Source organism: Aptenodytes forsteri, unplaced genomic scaffold (assembly GCF_000699145.1).
Source record: "Aptenodytes forsteri isolate BGI_AS27 unplaced genomic scaffold, ASM69914v1 Scaffold662, whole genome shotgun sequence".
Lineage (NCBI taxonomy): Eukaryota > Metazoa > Chordata > Aves > Sphenisciformes > Spheniscidae > Aptenodytes > Aptenodytes forsteri.
In genome coordinates, this window is record NW_008795718.1 from 353,238 (window position 1) to 373,863 (window position 20,626).

Consider the following 20,626-nt stretch of genomic DNA (forward strand, 5'->3'; position numbering starts at 1 on the left):
TTTTTTTTTTTTTCCTGACTGCTGATGGCAGTGTGCAGTGGACAGAGTGGGTCTGGATCTTTTCTTCATCTGGTTCTTATTCTGGTTGTCCTTTAGCAGAAGCACTCTTTTTGGCTCTGTTTTCTTTCCTCCACTTTAGTTCATTTTCATGCCATGTTTCTTGCTCCTTTGAATTCGATGGCATATGTGCTTTCTGAGGAAGCAGTGTATTCTCTGCTCTGGGTGCTGTCTGCATGCTCCTGGTCATATGAAGCTGTCCATCCCCTTCCTGCTGGATTTGAGCTTGCATTCAGACTGGGAGGGGAGACATCATTTGTGTGTACAGATGGAAGTGTTTTCATTGGGTTTTCTGGTGCTGAATTAGATGTCATCCCTCTTGCATCCTTGAGACTCTAAAAGAAAGATGGGAGCTGAGTTTTCCTGATGCACCGATTTTATAGCACCATTCGTTTTCAGTGATTTATCTCCAACTGGTCCCACGGCATTGCAGCTGGCACTGCAGTTCTTACATCCATCTCCTGTGTTTTAAGTGATTTTGTTTACTTCATACAGTGCAATGAGGTTTCAGGCTCATGATTGGAAATTCCTTGGTGCTTTACTAATAAACACAGATCAAAAAGATAATCTCCCAGTCTGGTCTTTTTTTCTCTGGAGCAGTCTTTGAAGATTGCACATTCTTCTGCTGTACATCCTTTGTCCAAGTGTGTCTTCTTTTTGTTCTCTATTCCCTTCCTACTTGTTTCTTTTCTTCCTTCCCTTTATTTCAGTCCTATGTCTTCTATATTCTTTTGGTTTGCTTTGTTTATGTTTGAGAAGAGACACACCTAAGTTTAAGTATAGTTGGCTATTTGGACTTAACTTGGAAGTTTTCTTAAGAAGTGCTTTGTAAGCGAAGGGCTCAGTCATTTGCCCCTTCAGCTCTTAAAGCTTTTTCCACCAACAGCTGGAAAGTTTCACTAACTTTTCCCATCCCGCCTGCAGCTTTCATTGCCATTTGACTGTCTCACGCACCACAGCTTGCTTTGTCATACCTACGAGAGGCTGTGCTGCACAATTCTTACATCTGAACCAACAGATGTTTCCCTTTTCCATTGTAAAATATTTGCCTTTTCCTTTCAAAACACACATGCAAGTGTCCTCCTCTCTCCTGGCCTTTGACTCTGCCTTATAAAACTGTAACAGAGATGTAGATAACTATTGACAGCTGGGCTCCTCTGCACAGTTGGATCCAGGAACTCCTTCAGCTGCTAGATGTTCTGAAGACCACGTGTGTAAAAAGGGGCCAAGGGGCATTTTGATGTTAAACAAGGATTGCTTGGTTCTTGTGTGGAGATGGCATATATGGAGATTGGGATTAAAGATGAGAGGAATAAGAGCTTGTTTGATAACAGAAGGGTTTTTTTGTATTTGTGAAAAAGTGGTTTTTGTACCATCCAGCTTTTTCTTGCTAAAGTTCAACGGAGAAAATGTAATTCTCAACAAAAATGGCTTCATTTTTTGGTTGCAAAGATTTCTTTGCATATGGTGTTAATTTCCTTTTCATCTTTTTACTGGTTTACCTTAACAATTTGATTATATATGTATTTTTGCTCTTGAGAGACAGTGGGTGTGATACAATCTCTGTTTCAAACTGTTATAATGTAATTAGCAGGGAAAGAGGTCTCTAAAGTCTGATCTGCCTGCTGCTTTGTTGCTGAAGGAGCAAAGAGGAGCTGAATTCTGGGATTTGGGTCCTTGATTGGAAGTCCTTGTTGTGTAAATTTGGCATAAGCTGCTTCTGTTTCAGAGAACCATCTCTTTCTTCAGCTTAGAGCTGTGTAGGTGCTAGGACCATGCTTGCGTGAAGCCAAGGAAGTATAATGAGTTTCCTAGTCGTGCTCTATGTACCTCTTGTATGAAGTGGGCTTGCACACAGATCTTTCTTACTCATCTAGTTATGCTCTCTGATACAGTAATCAGTAGACCATATAGTTTTAAAAAGATTCCTTTATGAAGTCTTGTGGCTAGCACTGAAAAATAAGCTTTGCTCTCCCTTCTCAGAGCTTTCCGTCTTCCAAACCAAACTGTTCGGGGTGTTTCTGCTACATTCTTCTTAAAGCCATGCTGTGAGTTTTTCATTGCTTTGGGAGCTAAAATTTCACCCATTATGTTTTAGGGCCCACTTTTCCACACTGTTCTCTGAATAACACTTACTCTTGACAGTTCGGTTCTCTTCAGTGGTGTACTAGTGTGAATGTGTTTTGTTCTGAGAGTGGTACCCAACTGAGAGTTTAGATCCTGATTTCTTCAAGCTCAGAAACCCATGTTTAGTTTTAAGCTGTATGTGAATTTTGGACTACTGGTGACCGATGAAACATCTAAGCACAGTCTGTGTAAAATACCTTAGTGATTGCAAATACCTTGAAGGAATTTGAAACCGTCTGGCTCTGTCCCTTCTTTTGTCCCAGAAAAAGCCCTCCTTAGTTTGGATGTAGGGGCTGCGCTCCCTCTTCTGAAGAGGAATGCTTTGTATCGTCAGTGACTTGCTGGATGCGATGGGGTTTTGCATTTACTTCTGGCAAGCACACAGTCAAAGGTAGTTACAGGATGACCGCAGTCTATTGCATGGGGCAGCCACTGATGGGCCTTTGATGCACTGGAAATGAGTTAGCCATGAATTGCTTTGTGTCTTAGTTTGCTGTTGGTTTCCCCTCTCCCAGCTGGCCACCTGTAATGTAAATTGAGTGGGGTGTTGATGGTTTGCGAATTGAAATCCCTTTGCACTGGCAAGATTAATTTCTAGCGTTTGCTCCCTGGGCAGATGAGCCTTTCACCCATACCTGTGTGGGCAAAAAGCCCTCCCCAGAAAGGTGTGTGACACCAGTTTCATGACCTCTTTTTTTGCACTGACTCACCATATCATAAGCTCACTTGTGTGGGCCAAACCAGACTCAGGCTGTTCCTGCTGCGAATTTACTTCAGTTTTGTTGTGAATCATCCATATTTTCCCTCTTATCTTTCACAATGGATGGGAGGAGTGGAGGGAGGGAAGAGGAGGGGTGGAAAATAAAAGGTGCACAAAGATTAATTTGCTGTGTAATTCCCTCTTTTAGAAGGAGGGAGAGACACACCTAGGAAAATAGGTTATTCAGACCTCTAAGCACATAGATGAAATACTGTCCTTTCTAACAGACGCTGGTGTCGCGCTGAGGCAGTCACTTACTCAGCACTAAAACTATATGACCAGATTCATTTTGAGGAGACATGAGGTGGTTTCCTGTGTGCTTGTATTTTTACTGCCTTTAGCTAAGTTAGGGCCCTTGGTGCTTATCACTTTTTAATGATTTGTTCTTACCCCTGCTCCTTGCTTCTGGCTGTTTGTTCTTTACTACTTAGGTTATTACTCATTTTCATGCAGAGACCTGAGAGTTAATAGAAAATGAAGATTGGAGTTGCTTTCCCCTTCCGTTCTCCTGTAAGGTTATCTGGGACAGCTTCACACACATTTATATATGGCTTTGCAGCTTCTTGGCTTCTGACTGTTACAATTTGTGTTAAAGGTATAAAACTAAAGAAGCTAGCAGCTTATTGACGTGAATTTATTTAAATTTATAAAGCCACTGATTAATCATCTTTTAATGCAGATAGAAACTTAAGAGCAATATGTAGTCTAAACATTATTTGTAATATTTTATATGAATTTTGTAGTAGTCATACATACATATTATATTCCTATATTTAGCACAGAGGTCACAAAGTCAAGTTATTATTCAAAAAGTTCTCTAGTCCTTGCTTAATTTATGTGCATGTCTTTGTCCCATTGGAACACAGGGCTCTTAGGTACATGCTTGTCTTTAAGCGTTGAATATATTCAAGCAAATTAGAGAAAAGGGTTTTTATTTTAGTATATTTTAGTTTTTATTTTAGTATATTTCATCACCTTGATGGTAAAGAAATGGTGGTTATTTTGTGTAACCTTAAGTCACTTGGCAAGATGGCTGTTTTTTTGTCAGTCCTCAGCCTCTGACTCAGGTGCTTTCTCCTTTCAGATACTTGCTGCATTAATACAGGTGCAGATTTGAGTCTTCATAGTTGCAGGAGGAGCTTTTTTGTAGCTGTAGCTTTAATCCCTTTGCCTGGGAAGAAGGGTTGGCTACCTCAGCAGTCTGTTCCTGTCAACCTCCAGGACAGACTATAAGCACATCATTCTGCCATGGAGAGGGTGGAGTTGGATGAGCCAAGGCAGGAAGGTTCTGCCTTGGATGATGTATGTCCTCCATCTCAGACCCCTCCAGACTCAGGATGGGTCTTACTGCCTATGGCTCATATATATGTATATTTTAGTCTTGTCTTTTCTCCAGGGTCACAAGAACCATCCTCTTTGAGGATGATCGGTGTGACAGTACATATGTTTTTACTATGGCTCATCTTGGGAATTCTTTGCAAGTGAGAGGGTTCAGACCTGCTCCAGCCCTCCCTGTGCTTGGGTAATGCTGCAGGGCTTTCATAACAGCTAGATGGCTTCTGTGGGGAATGGCTGCATCAGCAGCAATACTAGCAGAAGTCTAGAGGCAGCGAAGCACATCTTGGTGTAGGGTGCTGCCTGCAATGCCCTTGATGTCTTGGAATACTGTGTAAAATAGCTGAAAGACCACTCTCTTCCTGGCTTTGCAAATATCTGCACATGGATCCAGAGCTGTACATAATGAACAGGGACAGATGCTTTTAAGTGCAGCTGTTTTAAACAGTAGTTGGTTTGTCGGGCTGATGTTGCTCTTCTCTCGGTGACAGTCAAGTTACGCTTCAGTTATTTGAAGAGATTCTCATTGCCAAATACTTGACTTGGCATTTGGCTCAACAGAGGCAGCAGATCTTTCCAGTGGGAAGGAAGGGATCAGAAATGAGCTGCTGCGGCAGGGTTGGGTAAGGAATCTCCCACCGTCAAAGGGCCACCAGTGAATAGCAACTATGTCAGTAGGTTTGCAGATGTTCCCCTACCAACAGATACTTTCTGCTTTTCCTCTGAAACTGTCACCCCCTTATGTGTATTAAATGTCATATCAGCTATCTATGGGGGTGTTGTAACCTCCGTAAAGGTGGGGTGAGAAGGAGGGCTGTAGGTAAATGATACATTGATTTATTGGTGGGATTTATGGGGCAAAAATTAACTACCTTATTTTAAATTACTATTCAAATAAATAGAACAGTAAGTCTTATAAAAAAAACTCAAATCAGGCTCGAACCTCTTCCTCTTGCTGCTGTGCCCTTGATAAATATGCCTAGATTCAATAGTCCTTCCATGAATTTTCAGGCTGCCAAGGGCATGAAGAAGTTCTTCGTAGCTATTGAACTGTAAATTGATGCGTATGACACCTGGAGGAGTTGGAATGGTTTTGTACAAGTAACTCAGTGTATTCATCACACTTCCCCTATTGCGTGCAGTGGTTCACATGGAAGCCGAGAAAGATGATTCATATTGCTTTCTTCTCTTCCCCCTGTCAGTAGCAGCGGTAGCCCTCAGAGCAGCATTTGAAAGAGTAAATGCCTGGCCCACAGCCATGTGTTACTACTGCTCTGCTGGGCCCTCTGATGATACTGTAATCAGATGAGAGACGAGGTAAGAATTGTTCTTTTCCACAGGGAAAATCAGACTAGGGTATTTAAGTACTAATCAAAAAACAATTTTAAGGAAGTGTTTAAATTGGCCAGCAGATGTTTTTCAGTCCTATGGCCTATGCTGTCAGGAAACACCCTTTTTTCTGCTCCAGTGTGAGACCTTACACTCTGTTCTGAATTTTCACATGAATATTGGCACCCCTGGGTGCTAATCCCAGTATCCCATAATATTGGGATATGCTGCCAACCCAGAACATGGATGTTTTGTGCTCCCTTAGCATCAATCTAAGTGCTTACACTAGCTGGGGGGGCGGGGGGCGTATCCAGTAATACTGTGCTCCTATCAGTTGTTAATACTACACTACTATCATATGAATAGGGTTGGGTTATATCCTGGCTGCATCCCTTTAAGATGCGAGGCTGTGGTGTACAGGTGTGGCTGAAGGGGGCGTTGGAGGTAAAACAATCTATTTGCAATTTTGGAACTCAAAATGGCAGTAAACCTTTTTATTTCCCCTGATTTGATTTAGCCTCTCCTTTACCTTGGCTCTGAACTACGTTCCTGTCATGCTGCTGTGCTAGGCACCTCTGGGCATTTGTCAGAGATTGGCTAATTGAAGCACATGCTCTGGCTTGGATCGAAACTGCTGTTTTGATCAAGATTGTAGATGCTGCTGCTGCCTCCTTGTGCAGTTCTTTCCATGAAGTACTAGGACTTTGGTTTGTAGGTTTTGGTTCTCCAGGGTTTTTAGGAAAGCAGAGAGTCCTTGAACATACCAGAAAGTGGAAGCTTAGGGCAAAGACAGCTGCGGGGGACAGTCCTGCTGTAATCCTGCTTGTGAACTGAGATGTTCTCATCAGTTCTGGAACAACTGCAGCCCACTTGCAAATGGGTGCATAATCCAGTGAAGGCAGTGAAATGCTTGGACATCTTAAGCCCTGTGCTTCGGATACTTCCACACACTTTTTTAGCTGTTCACCCCTACAGATCTGTCAAAGTGCCTGACAGTTCTGTTGTTTAGCCTAAAATGCAAGTTTTGTATTTCTGTTATTTCTCTTCTTTTACATACCTTGGTGCCCCTATGGTGTTCACATTCAAGGATGTTTTTCCTTTCAACAACTGTATTTTGCTGTGGTATTAGCATCTTAATTTCCTAAGATGTCTATGAGACTTGCTGGTTATGACTACCCTGTTTGTCTCAACAGACAGGAAAAAGGGACTCTCTTCCTTTTCCTCCACCCTTCTCAGGACAAGTCCGTGCTGACAGGCTAAGTTGTGGCTGCCGGGGAGTCTCCCAGGCACGCAGGAGGCCCCAAGGCCCTCAGCATGGCAAGTGTGGATGGGGATAGAAGATGGGAGGAAGGTGTGCTGAGAGCAGAGCATGTCAGGCTCTGCTGCCCCGCTAGCAAGCTCTTTCAGAGCAACAGTGACAGAGCTGCTAACTTAATCCTTCCTGTCCTTTATTATGTTTAAACTGTCATCTGTGGTCTTGGAGGCCCTGGCTCCTGTCTTCAGCCCTGGAGCCTGTGGAGAGGAATGCAACCTTGGGGTACACTAGAGGGTTTGATTGTTGATGGGTTTTTCACAGGAAGCTGCTACCATATTTGTGGCTGCTGGTGTGGTGTCCCCTACCCAGATCACTTTGACAGTTTCAATCTTCTCATCTGTAAAATGGGAGATGTGTTTCTTCAGGTGATGTTGTGGTGATGAAGACCTAGTATTAAAGTGTTGTCGAGAGAGGGCAGATGATTTTTCTGCCGCCTAGGCAAAAATAGTTAACAAGTAGCGGGGCTGTGGGAAGCACCATGGTGAGGCCATGAGCAATACCCAGGGGTCTCGCAGGTGATGTTTTACCCTTGGTTTCTCATGTCAGTCTAGGTGAACATCACTTACTTACCAAGCTGCTCTTATGAGCATGAATTATTTCTGCTTCCTTTACAGACACATTGGCACTAATTACATTTGCAGGTACGCAGTTGGCATAGCTGTAGGAGAGGGAATTGGTTTATCTGTGTCACCCTGCTGACCAGTCATTACTGACGACAAAATGGGAACCTGAAAGAGCATAAGTGACACCTAGCTTGGGTGAGAACAGCTACCGAAGCCATCTCCTGCCCTGGAAACTAGCAGGTGACTCTCCCATGCCATTCATCTGAACACACATTGCATATAGCTGCAGGAGCAGGCCAGTATGTTCCTGCAATGCTGATAGGGTGGTTCCTAATGGGGATGGAGGGATTGTTAGAGTGAATAGTTTAGCATATGACAAGTTCAGATAGCTAGTGTGCTTTTCCATAACAAGTATATGTTTTATATGTATAAAATATGCATATATCTGTGGAGGAGAATAAATATTTGTGAATTTGTCAGGTTGATGTAGAGACATGTAACCTAAGTGTGTGTGTGAAATGTGTTGGATCATATTTACACCTTTGTAAACCTAGTATTTATGTAAAACTTGCATCTTACGTCTCTTAAGCCTGGGAGTATATCATGCTTGAAGCAGTTGAGCAAAGGTGGGGTTTGGCCATTGAGATACTCTTCAAAAAATACCTTTTTCTCTGTCAAAGTATATTCTTGCTTAGCAATTTTCAATATTTGGCTGAAATCCTGGTCCTTTTGACATCAGTTTTAATGTTAGCTTCTGCAGAATCAAAATGCCATCCTCTCTGTGTCAACTCCCAATCTTGGTGTCCAGAAACCCAATGCTTCCTTTGTCTCCTTGTGTATTTATCAATACAAGGACTTTTTTTTTGTCAGTTCAGGCATGAAATTTTTTTGTGGTCTCAAACTGAGGTGCACTTTTGGTTGAAAAGCGCTGCAGGAAGAACAATTTCTTATAGAGCGTACTTCTAGGACTATAAATAATAAATGCTGTAACTCGGAGTGACACAGGCACCCCTGCAACTTATACGTGCAAGGCAAAGATTCAGTAAATAATGATTTACCTGCTTTTTGTCAGTCCTAAACCAAGAGGGGTCTATTCAGACTTCTTTGCTAGCTTGGTGAGTATTGTTTGTGCTGTACTGCTTTTTAGGAGTTCCAAAAATGTTAACTGTTTTTCTTTTGTGGCGCTGTTTTTGGAGGCTGCAACTTTATGAGGGGTATTAAATATTTATCAAACTCTTAGTTCTGAGCCAAGACAACCTATTCAAACCTCACCAACTTGCAGTAGGCTGGTGGTGCCAACTATTTGAGAAGAGCTTGGGGCTGCCATACTTAGTGCCTTATGGTGCAGTAGTAATAGTTGTTATTTCGGAGTTTTTGGGTTTATTTGATTATGTTTTTTTCTCCCCTTTAATGATGTAGTTTTGTTCAGTTACTTTGTGGTGTGGCAGATTGACAATAGGACCCTCTTCAGGACTGGGATTAAACTATCCATCTCCATGTGATGTGATAAATGGTACCCGTGAAATCTATGCATATACCTCATTCCAGGGGTAGAGGAGAAGCTTATTCATAAATAGAAGCCCAGTCTGTAAATGTTGTACTTTCTCCTCCATTAAAATCAAAATTTGACTAAGATAAGGAGCCCAGCATGGTATCTCTGGGTTATTGGGGTCCCACTGATAAAGTCCCTAACCAGAGGTGAAGGTCTGTGGAGTCAGTGGAAAGGCTCCTGTTAGCATCAGTGGAAGCTAGGTCATGCAGTGGAGCTTTCCAAAGTGTGGAAAACACAAAGTCAAGATGTGTTTTCTCAGGTGAAGTCAGCTGCAAATCTAACTCCACTCCTCAACTTTCAAAAGTCAGAGGAAAAACATCTGGCTTGTTCAAGACAGCACCTTTGCATTCACAGGGGTCAGAGGGCAATGAGATGAGTTAAAAAGTGAAGGGTGACTCTGGATATCCTTAGTCCCGACAGGACAGGCTGGGGATACTGGGTGGGCCTGCCAAAGAGGGGATTGCTTCTATTTGCTATTTTTTCCTTTTTTTTCCCTTTTTCCCCCTTTCCTTTTATCTCTTTTTTCTTTTTTCTCTCCTCTCCCCCCTCTCTCTCCTCTCTCTCTTTTTTTCCTCTCTTTTTTTTCTTTTTTTTGTCCCCAAGCTGCTGTGACCGACCAGTGTCCCTTTGGGATCCTCTCAGGACAGGCATAGGCTCATGCTGTCCATAGGCTCAAAGTCCACCCTCTCTTTTTTTTTCTTTTTTTTGTCCCCAAGCTGCTGTGACCGACCAGTGTCCCTTTGGGATCCTCTCAGGACAGGCATAGGCTCATGCTGTCCATAGGCTCAAAGTCCACCTTGAGTTGGTGGGAAGAGGTGGCACAGGCCTGGAAAGGAGGGTATTGAAGTAGATGGCACCTTGTCCTGTCAATCCTAGTGGTTTTTAATGTTTCCAGGTGGGCCAGAACCATTTTGCTTGTTCTGTACCAAGAAGGCAGAGGTGTAAAAGCGGCACTCCAGAGCAGGAGATGAGAAAATGTCTGTTTTACTTCTGTGATGCCCTAGTTCAGTAGATGCAATGGTTGTGTTTATTCATCATGTTGGCAGGCTCATTTTTGAAGGTCTAGCTTTGTCAAGAATCTTTGGTCAATTTTGCACAATGTTATTGGGGTTTATTCTTTGTTTCTTTCAGCTTATTTTTCTTCTGTATTAGGTTTTTAACTGGCAGTCAGAAACGCAAGATTATAAATTCCGTGGTATTACTGTGTTTCCAAGCATGTGTGATGCTGAATGACGCCCACATTTCTAAGCTCTGATGGTGGCTGTATTCAGGCTACTAGTGGTCTTGAGTCCTGCCCGGGACAAGTCGTCATCTTCCTGGGGCTGCTTTGTGCCTCCAAGATCTGCCAGATCTCTCGCCTCAGGACTGCCCTGTTTTCATCTTATATTGGAGAAAACACTGCCCCTGCCACAGCAGGCAGGAGAAGCTGAATGAGGGACATGCTTGTTTTGAGGGAGTGGATCAGTGTCCTGGGAGGGAGGAGGAGATACCCAAGTGCCATCCTAGATTGCAGGTTGTCTCCATGCAGTGGCCTTCCCCAGGGGAGAGTCCTGGCTTCAGTAAGGTCAGGTACTTGATGGTGAATGAGAGACCCATCACCTGTAATAACTTGAAACGCTGGTGGATCCCCACCCCAAAAGTTGCAGGATATTTCAGTACTTAATATTGTGCGCTATTGCTACTGTGATTCAAAGTGTGTCGCCCCTCACTGCCCTGCAAATGCTTCAGCCTGTCACCTACCGCAGATTAATTTGGCAGGTCTGCTTTGCCTTCTTGAATGGAAACAGAAGGTTTCTCGGGGCTGGGGTTCCACAGTAAGCAGGGGGTGTTCGTGGACAGAGTGATTGCAGACTTGGTCAACGGTAACCAGTCCAGGCAGTGTGACTCCATAGTGCAGTGAACCACCACAGATGCTGTAAATCCATTTATCCCCTCCCTCAGATCACTTCTAGCATGTTTTGGGGAGGGTAAGAAGCTGGAGATGCCATCTTGTCTGTGATGCATATTTAGAGTGAGAGTTTAGGTAACATGCTAACCCCTTGTAGCTGCCTGACTGTCCTAGTTGAGAGTTTTGAATACCCCATATTTTACTTAATTGCATTTTTAATGCAGAGCCATTTGAGCTTCTTCATTTTGGCAGTGAAGATCATTCCTGTCATGAGCAAAAACCTAGGGATGCTTTTCTCTCTTTCCTTATGTAAAATGGTTGCTCTTCATCTGAGAGTATATGTATAGACATGTGTGTACACGTGGGTGTTAAAGAACTTTTCCTCTTTTTCATCATTCTTAGTTTACCTGTTAGGTCTCACTTAAAGGGAAAAAGCCTCCCAGATAATCAACAAGATGGATCCTGCAAATACATGGGCAAGACATTTGCAGCAAGCCTCATATGTTTCCATGTGATCTATCTGCAAGTATGTCCCTACAGGGCTGGGATCTCACTCCTAATAACTGTGTTTGGTGGTGTGACTTCCTGCCATGAGCCTTTTGGTGAGTGCTGTGGCCAGAACCGGCCCGCTCTTCTGATCCCGCATGTAGATCCAGTTGCTGGGTTAGGACTTGAAATGTTCCCAGTCAGTACTGCCTAGTTTGCCATTTTCAAGAAACTGCTCAGTTCCCACAGGTTCAAGCTCTGCTGAGAAGATTGGTGTAAGCTGCTTTCACCTTCATGACCTTCAGCTTGCACACAGTGAGATACTCTCTTATAAGCCCTGGCTCGTTTTTATGCCTTTGTATTTAAGAATTACTGTTTCCACCATAAAAGATAACTTCATTTCGAAAATACGGTTCCCTGGATCTCTGAAGGAGGGCACTCACAGCCTTGTTCAATACTAAGCCATTTGCTGACCATCACAGCTGGGAAATCGCTTCCCTGATGCTGAGGGAATTGCTAGAAAGTACGCCGAATGGCTTTCACATCCTCTAGCAAGGGGCATTTTTTTCCTTTCTCTCCTATTGTTTTGTCCTTTTGCGTGAAGTGTTTGGAATAGTAGTGGCATTAATAATATCTAAAAGCAGGATTTCTAAAATGCATCCCCCCCAAACCAGTTTGCAGTCTGTCTCCCAAGACATGCTCAGCTTTGTGAAACAGCACGTTGGTGTTTGTTTCAGTGTGGCCGCCCTTTGGGGATTTGCAGGAATACTGCAGCAAATCATCCTGCATGCAAGGCTGACCTCTGGGAGGCTAACAAATTGAGGTGAGCCAGCTGGAGCAGTAGGACACTGCTGACAGACAGAGCATGCTCAGACCTGGGGGAGAACGGTAGTTCAGTCTGCAGATGGTGCACGGGTTACTGTGCTTAGAGCTGTTAGATACGATTTTTTCTTTTTCTTTATGGTGGTGGGGAAAGAAGAGGACTGGAGAGTGTTCGTTCCTCTGCGAAGTGTAGCTTTAAGGTACACTTTTCTTTCTCCTGTGAAAGAGAGGCACTGGTCTTCTTTTTTCTTTCTCCTGTGAAAGAGAGGCACTGGATAGCATTTCCTTTTATTTAGCAACACCAGGTATGCGTGCATGTCCTGAAACACTAATCTATCAGTGATAGTACTTCCAAGATTAAAAAGGTTGCAGATGCTCTGAATTACTGTGTTTCTTTGCTGGGTGTAATTGTAACTGTGCTCTGTTTGCTGTGCTGATCACATATGGCTCTGAATTCAGTTTTGTTGGCGCTCCTGTCTGCGCTGTACTTCGGGGGGGGGGGGGGGGGGGGGTGGAATGTTTTTTGATGCTGTCTCCTTGCTCCCCCCTGCAACTTCACACTGAATCTCTCCTCTACATGTGCATGTGTGGGAAGGAGGTCAGTAGTTCATTTGTAATCTCAGGTCTTTGTAGTCCCTCTTTGTTTGACCGGTGGTTTGCTTTATCATTTTTAAACAGAAGTCTTGTGGGGAAAACATCTTTGATCTGGACTAAATTCTGTAGGTTTTCAGAAATGTATTTCTTACTGGACAGGTGCTGCTTTGGGATTACTTTTTTTTTTTACCCTCCCCTAAAAACATGCTAATGTAGAGCTTGTGGTAACCAAGGAGGGATTTTCACTGTTCTTATTGGCTGCGCTGTGCTCCAAACAATTTCAGCTTCTGCTTAGAATTTGCAGCACACGGGAGCCGTCTCAGGCACCGTGCTGATGGGAAGTGGGGAGAGCTCAGGCTGTAAATGCTGCTAAGCACCAGTCCCAGTGTCCAAATAACACAGGTACTCTTCCCATTGGAGAAGAAAGAAAGAAAGAATAGATAAAATACAGAGAATAACAAATGGCAGCTAAAGCCCAAAGGCATAGTTAGAGTGGCTGAAGCTCATCTTGTTCAGTACTTTAGGATTTCGCATCATATTCTTTTAAATTCGCTTTTGCAGCATTAGTAAGTTTTCTGTTCAGCCACCCGCACTCCGTCTTTGCTTTAGGTAGACCACTGAAATAAAATAAACCTGCTGCTCTCTGACATGTTTTTGTTTCTGACAAAGGTATCGTGCTTACTGACTAACAGCAAGAGACCAGGCAAAAGGAGAGGTTTTTTACTCATATGACAGTGCTGTTAATGCCAATATAACCTGATAGGTTTCAATGGGATACTCGGGTGAACAAAGATTGGCTGGAATGAACTCTGTTAAGCTTCCCCCACTGTCTAGCCATGGTTATTTTGAGTACCTTGAGTTTTCATCTTTAGGCTTGGGACTGTCAGAAGGTGAAGATTTGAGGGCTGAGGGAAATACTTTTTTTTCTTTTTCAGCTCATTTTTCTTGCATCTCCCACCTCAAGCTTGTTTATATTTATCAGAAATGCATGTTATTTAGGAGAATTTTCTGGAGATCAGGGTTAGTTTTTGTTTGGGGAAAGGATTTCATACTCCATGTCATTCTGGATGGAAAAGAGATCTTGGAAATGTGGACCTTAAAAGCCCAAGAAGTATTCTTTTTAGTTTCATACTTTTAGCTCAGTTTTGTGGTTTGCTTATATGCATTGACTGCTTAGTGTTGGAATTTTTTTTTTACCTGTTCTTTTGTAGATCAAGACAGCAGTATCAACAAATATTAAATCAATGGCTGCTAGTCAACATGAAAGTCAGGCTGGATCTCTTCCTGTCCCAGCTCTCACAGACTCTGAAATTAAATGGAAGAAAACTTAGATTTTTCTATCCATAAGCACAACTGGAAGGTGTCCAGTAGCCACCAATATTCTCCTGTTCATATTGAAGGTATGTTTGCAGTAGGGACTGTTGCACAGAGCCTCAGTCTCCTTGGTTGCAGTCTTGTATGGAAAGATTTACAGTTTTGCTTTCTATTCTTGACTTATGCTAAACCATAAAAAACTGAAGATAAACCTAATTTTGATTACAACTGTCTATAGATACCTAAAGGTTTTGTGAGACAGTTGTTTTTTTGAAAAAATATTGTTACATTTTTATTTTATTTTTTCTGAATAAAGTTCTATATTTAAAATTCCACTTGAAGCTGCAGAGTTAAGGTATTCTTATTTTTCATATCCCCTTTTTGTATCAGGCTTCGTTAATGATATTTGTAGCTTTAACTACTGGGTTTGCTCCCTTCGAGAATCTGCTCTTTTCCTGTTTAAAAAGTCAGCACTTCTACACTTGGCTGCTTTTTACAAAGAAAATGTTCCAGTATAGCAATCATTCAGTGTACAATCCTTTCTTTAATGTGATATGTACTGTGAAAGATATATGTATCTCATTAAACAAATATAGTGAATAAGATGGTAACAGCCTTTTGGGCTGTGGGGATTGACTTGCTTGTAGTTCTGTGGGAATCTGTGACAGAGATGAGAATAAAAGCCAGTTCTTGGCTGCCGAATCCTAACTCCCCCTCCTTCCAATCAGGAAAGTTGCCTTCTAGCAACTTCTGCTTTGAGCGTGAATGAAGTAGGTATTTAAAACTGCATGTATTACATATACTGTATCCTTAGCTAAGCCTCTTGCATCAGGGATGGGAGAAAGAACAGAAGACATTTTGCAGGGGGAGTGTGAAATGCCATGTTTGCATGCTTTACTTTGCCTGTGCTGGTCCTGGAAAGCCAGCCTAGCAAGAGACAGATCCGGGGGTAAGGAGCGCTAATGGGGAAAATGTCCTCGAGGAGGGAATATCTGCTCCCACCCCTGCCACTGCGTTGCCATAACAAGAAGGCGGCTCAGGGTCCCCTGCCCACTTCCCACCCAAGCGGCTCTGCCCTGACTCCTTCCCTGTCCTGTGGCAGAAGCAGCCCCAGTCCAGTTCCAGTTGTGCTGCATTTCTGGGAACTGCGGAGACAGTTCTGCCTGGACACCACTGCCACGACTGGCGAGCTCTGTGGGGAGCTGGTCAGCTGGGCTAAACCCAAGTTGACCTCCATGTAGAAGCAATTCTCTCTGTGCACAGAGTAGTGATGCTTTCTGGAAACGTGTCCTTCATGCTTTTTTCCATTTTGTGACCTTTTTTTCTGGCCTGCTGTAGTTCTGGAAAACTGAGCATTGGCTTGGAAAGCGCTTGGGCAGTTGGTAACAAAAGCTTGGCAAGGCCTTAGTAGACAAAAAACAGCACTTCTCATTTTGTTAATACCTGCAGGACTAGGTGGTCCCCCTTTAGATGTGCTGTTCACCCCGGTGACCCTTGTTCTCCCTAATCAAGCTCTTGGTTTGTTCCTCTGGAGTTCTTAGTAGTGCATGTTTGTGGTTTTTTTTTCGTTGTGCGGACTTTGTAGCTTTTCTCCCAATTTGTTACCTAGATTATGATTTTTAAAATGGAGAAGAGATTTAAAACAGTGTCCATCATATTAATAGCTTTAAAGTAGTGATTCATCCTACCCTAGCTTCATAATTAAAAAAAGAACAACAGAACTCATTTCTTAAATGAATCAAAACACTCCTTTATGCCAACTGCCTATTAGTAGAAATTTATCTCTCCCATCCCACCCACTCTGATCTCTTCTGCATGTTAACAAGAGATGAAGAACAGCTTCCCCATCTATGCTTCCTGTTGCTTTCCCACTTCCTAAGGATGTTTATAACATCAGATGACCAGCAGCTAACAGGCAGAAGGTGTTACTGTGTCCAAACTTCCAATAGAGTATTATGGGCCTGCAAGATGCTCGAGGTCTCTGCCAGAGGTGCTTGCTGAACACACCAGGCGCATGCTCCTGAAGTCTTTACCTGCTTACCAGTAATCAGTGCTAGTTAGAGCAGCAGTAGCTGGGCTGAGGGGATGAAGCTGTGACCCTTTTGCTAAGTTAGTGAGAATTGAGGAAGAGAATGGGGTAGGCTCTTCATGCCTTGATCTCTTTTGGAAAAAGAGAAAAGATAAGCTGACCAAAAATAGAGTGCCTCCCACAGGGTCTTAGCCTCTGGAGTGGCATCCATTGTGGCCAAGCTGCAAACCTCAGGAAACGCTCTTATTTCCCTTGCAAAGTCTTGAGCTGCCCCTATGCCGGTGTGTTTGTTGAGCTCCGCATCTTTGACCGTGGGGTGCTGCAAGTCAGCTGCCCTGCTTCCCTGTCAGCATTGCTGCCAGGGAAATCTGCCCCTTATGTCTCCCTCTCTCAATCCCACTCCTCCCCTGCAGCCCGCTCCTGTCAGGAGTCCTCAAGGGCATGTCCCGTCCCCTCCCATGGGGCATCTTTGCTCTCTGCCAGCGAGAAGCTCTGTGCTGCTTTTACGTGCATGTCCCTTCTGGCTAGGCTCTAGTCTATCAGCTGTCGTGTCTTCTGTTGCTGAAGGATGGTGCTTTAGCATTTCAAAGCAGAGAGTAAAAAAATGTCAGTCCATGCGATTTCCTTGGTAACTGGGACACATTGCTCACGTGGAGCAAAGCTGTGGTTATCCCAGTGTGACTGGGAAGTGAGAGGGTGGATGAGTGTGGTAGGGATGGGAAGGAGATAGTCTGTGGGCAACTGGGGGTGTGAATGGCCTAGATGCTAACCTATATGTGGAAAGAAACAGCACAGAGGACTCTGCTTTTAAGGAAAGTAGCAGTGTGTCTGGCCTGCCACTTCTGCAAGTGCTTTTCAGTTCTTAAGATGTTCTCCGATGACACCGTGGGAGGGGAATGGCAGCTCTAGACCCATTTTGTGAGGGAGATTTAGTGATGAAAGTTTCTTTTATTGTGAAGTAGCTCTCTTCAGGTGGAAGATTAAATGCTTTCACCTATTTCAGAGTTACCTGCTGCCTCCTGGGAAAGTTTCCCATCCCAGGACTACTGCTGCTGACAACACTTAATGACTGATCTCAGCTTGGGGGACTGAGGAGCCAGGGGACATAGAGAGTGATTGCTTGCCTTTACCCCCTTGGTGCAGCCTCTCCTGGGTATGTAAAAGCAAATAGTGGGATGGTTTGTTACTATTTATGTTCTGTCACTCCCTGAAGAACCAAAGATTTTAGTTCTCTAAGGTCTGTGTTCACCGAAAGCAAAAGGTGGATGATAAAATGTGGGGAAACAGGCAAAGAATCAAGACTGTTCCCTGAGTACCTGTGAAATTCTCCTTTCAGTTCTGCCTGTGACACCCCTTCCTGTCGATATCCCCTTGTTCACTTCCATCAAAAGCAGCTTTCAGCCAAGCAGCATGAACCAGAATTTACGAACTGGCAATGAGGAACGGGAATGAAGATGGATTCCTTCAGCATTGCTAGCTTTTAACATTCATTCCTGACACCTGGTTGGCTAAAGCACATACACTCACTTCAGCTAAGTGCAGGGAAGTGAAAGAGCTGCAGTGAGGGAAGAGATGGAGGAGGGCCTTGCAGGTGATTTTTATTAAAAAGCTGAGTTGTTCATTTGTAGCCATTTAGTGGGTATTGCTGTAGCAGAGTCTGAAATGAAAATTGCTAACCTCCAAACATTGGCCACATCCATCAGGCTGTATCTCTGAAGTGCTTCTTATGCCCTTCCCTTGCGGCTGGAGGAGAGAGAACAAATCAGTTGGGGTGAAACATTAGAACAGGCTGTTTCCAAGGAGGCCTGTTTGGCTCAAGGGGTTTGTAATGGTCAACGGAGCTGTCCATCACTGAGATGCCTGTGAAATGCAGGTGGTATCGGTGGTGTTTTTATGGACTGCTGGCTTCTGATGCCTTTGAAACACCCACACATACATGCTCTCCCTGCCATACTGGAATAATAGAGGCCATGTGGTTTTCCCCCTCTGACAAGTTCTTGCAACTTGCGTTGACTCCGTTGAACTTGTAGGTACTTTGTTCTTCTGACCTGCAGTAATTAGCTTTCACAATGCCCGCAGACTGGCCTTCATTTGAAATGTGTGCTTGTGGCAGAGGACTTGATTGTTAAAGGTCTCCTTCACGTACTGACTAGCAGGCTTTGCATGTGGCTGCTTGGGCTCAGTCCTTTCCTTGGTGATGCTGCTGGAGTCATTTAAAGCTGTGCTCACAAGATGAGAGGTCTGTAGTGGAGAGGCTATGTGGAGAGTTGGATCATATCATTAGATGTCTTTCAAAGATAGTGAAGTAGTAAAATGAAGCTTTGGTAGTCTGGTACCAACAAAATAACTTAAGATCTGTCCCCATCAAAAATTTATTTGCAATCAAACCAGTTTTCAGGAATTAGCAGAGCCTAACCGAGTGATGTACTGCTGTCCCCAGTAGGTTTCCATTCAAGGCTGTCCATGGAACAGCCATGGTTGAGAGTTGTAAAGCCATCAGGAGCAGCAGTCATCCCCTGTTATAGAGAAGGAAAGATTGAGAGGTGATGGGACAGCTGTCATTCGTCTGTGCAGGATATCTGTGGCACCTGGGACAAGACCAGGCTTAAATTGCTGTGGTGGAAACAAAGGCTGAGTGTTAGGAAAGAGTTTATCACAGTCCTTCATGCCTTTATTGCTAGAGAGTGGCTGAAGAGATGAATGAGTATTAAGAATGAGGTAGATAAGCATCTTTTGGGAGTGGTTTAGGGAGAGCTGATCCTGCCCTGGTAATTAGATGACCACTCTGGGTCCCTTCCCATTTTCTTTTCCATGTTTGAAATCAAAACAACACCTTTTTAATTTGCTGCTCGCTTTTAGGGAGTTGCTAAATGAGGCAGTTTTTCAGACCACTTGCCAAAGGAGGTGGACTTCATTTCTGTTTCATTTGAGTAGCTAGAGCTGCTCTGAAATTGAAATGAATTTGTTGCTCAGATCCCCAGAGACCACCTCTTGAATCTGTGTGGCTTACGGCTAGCACTCGTTTCTTTGGCATTATTCAGTCTCCCACGTACCTTCAGTTCTTCCTAAGACAGGGATCCTGCAGACTGTTGGGATCTCACAGGCTGTAGGGATCCCTTCTAACTTCACTGAATTCCATTAATGATTCTCCAGTCAGTTCCAAGCTGCATGAACCAGACTGCAGGATCAAGCTCTCAGGCTGCAATATCTTTTTTCAGAACTCCCTTGACAGTAGAGAAGGTGTTCGCATTGGTCCTAAATATGCCTTGCTGTCTTCCTCTACTCTGGCATATAAAAACAAGCATCTCTGGGTTAAAACGCTAAGGGACTATTGCTTGGGATGTCAGAGCATGTGCTTGAGACATTGCTTTTTTTTCCCCTCCCTCCAAACTTGCATCAAAGGGAGTTTAAATTGCTACCTTTAAAAACTGGAGTTAGAAACAGTCTAATCAGGTATATACCAATCAGAAATTTCCCTTCCTATATTCCCCAGGAGTCATGGCTGCAATTATTTACAGCCTGACTAGCAGTGAACCTTGATGCATAATGAAAATTGGAGCCTGTAAATACTGTAGGTGAATCAATATCTCAACTGAAGTTCACAGTTGAAAATGTAATCAATACTCTGATATAAGCCAGTAGTGTTTCTACATAGAAGGAAAACAGCAGCAGGATCTCTCCCATAACAGAAAAAGAAACAGGGAGGCCTTGGAGCAGCACAGAAGAGGTTCTCAGGTTGGAATGGGGAAACACCAACACTAGAAACACTTCAAATGTATTACCTTCCCATTTGTATAAGGCTTGGTTCTGCTGGTACAAGTCAGACTCTCACTAAATGAAGGTTTGATTGCTGCAACAAAAGCGGAGCTCTTTTCTCTCCCATGCCCGTGTTTCTTTTGGAAGATGATGGCAGCTCCTAGCCTTTGGTCCCAGATTGCAGCCGAAGAAATGACTGAGTGACTTGGGACACAAGGCAGCCTGTAGACCTGCAAGTCCTGCCCCCACCCCCCCAATAAAATTAAATAGAATGTTATGTTCACTGGGTCACATTTCATATTGGAATGGAGTGTAGCAAAATCTATACTTGGCAATACTTGTACTATTATTATCTGCACAGTAAAGGCGAGAGGCAGAGTTGGGTACTTGCAGACATGCAAAAGGCCTATGGCAGATCAAGAGAAGGAGCTAGGCCTCCCAAGCCCTGTGCGAGTGGCTCAGTGATTGTAGCACTGTCTTTTCTCTCGCTGTTGGACTGGTCTGCAAAAAGCAGAGTGAGCCAAAGTCCCGGGGAACATACCATTTTTTCTGACAAAGCTTCATAGAGCTCATCCTCAAACTCTCTTACTTTTTCTTCTCCAAAAGGGTGGAAATGAAAATGAGAGAGGAAGCCTTCCTGTAGAACAGCTCCCAGTTCTGTTTGCCCTTTTTTTTTTTTTTTTTTTTTTTTTTTTTTTT

The 20,626-nt window shown here is 43.6% G+C and overlaps 1 protein-coding gene across 2 annotated transcripts in view; it reads left to right on the forward strand.

Annotated features, from left to right (window-relative positions):
* Window positions 1-20,626, forward strand: part of POMGNT2 (protein O-linked mannose N-acetylglucosaminyltransferase 2 (beta 1,4-)) — a 31,447-nt gene that overhangs the window by 8,131 nt on the left and 2,690 nt on the right. The window contains exon 2 of one of the 2 annotated variants that reach the window (XM_019473201.1): window positions 14,040-14,228. The exons of the other annotated variant lie outside the window; for it this stretch is intronic. The gene's annotated coding sequence lies outside the window, so the exon portion shown is untranslated. The remainder of the gene's footprint in view (window positions 1-14,039; window positions 14,229-20,626) is intronic. 2 annotated transcript variants of the gene reach the window in all.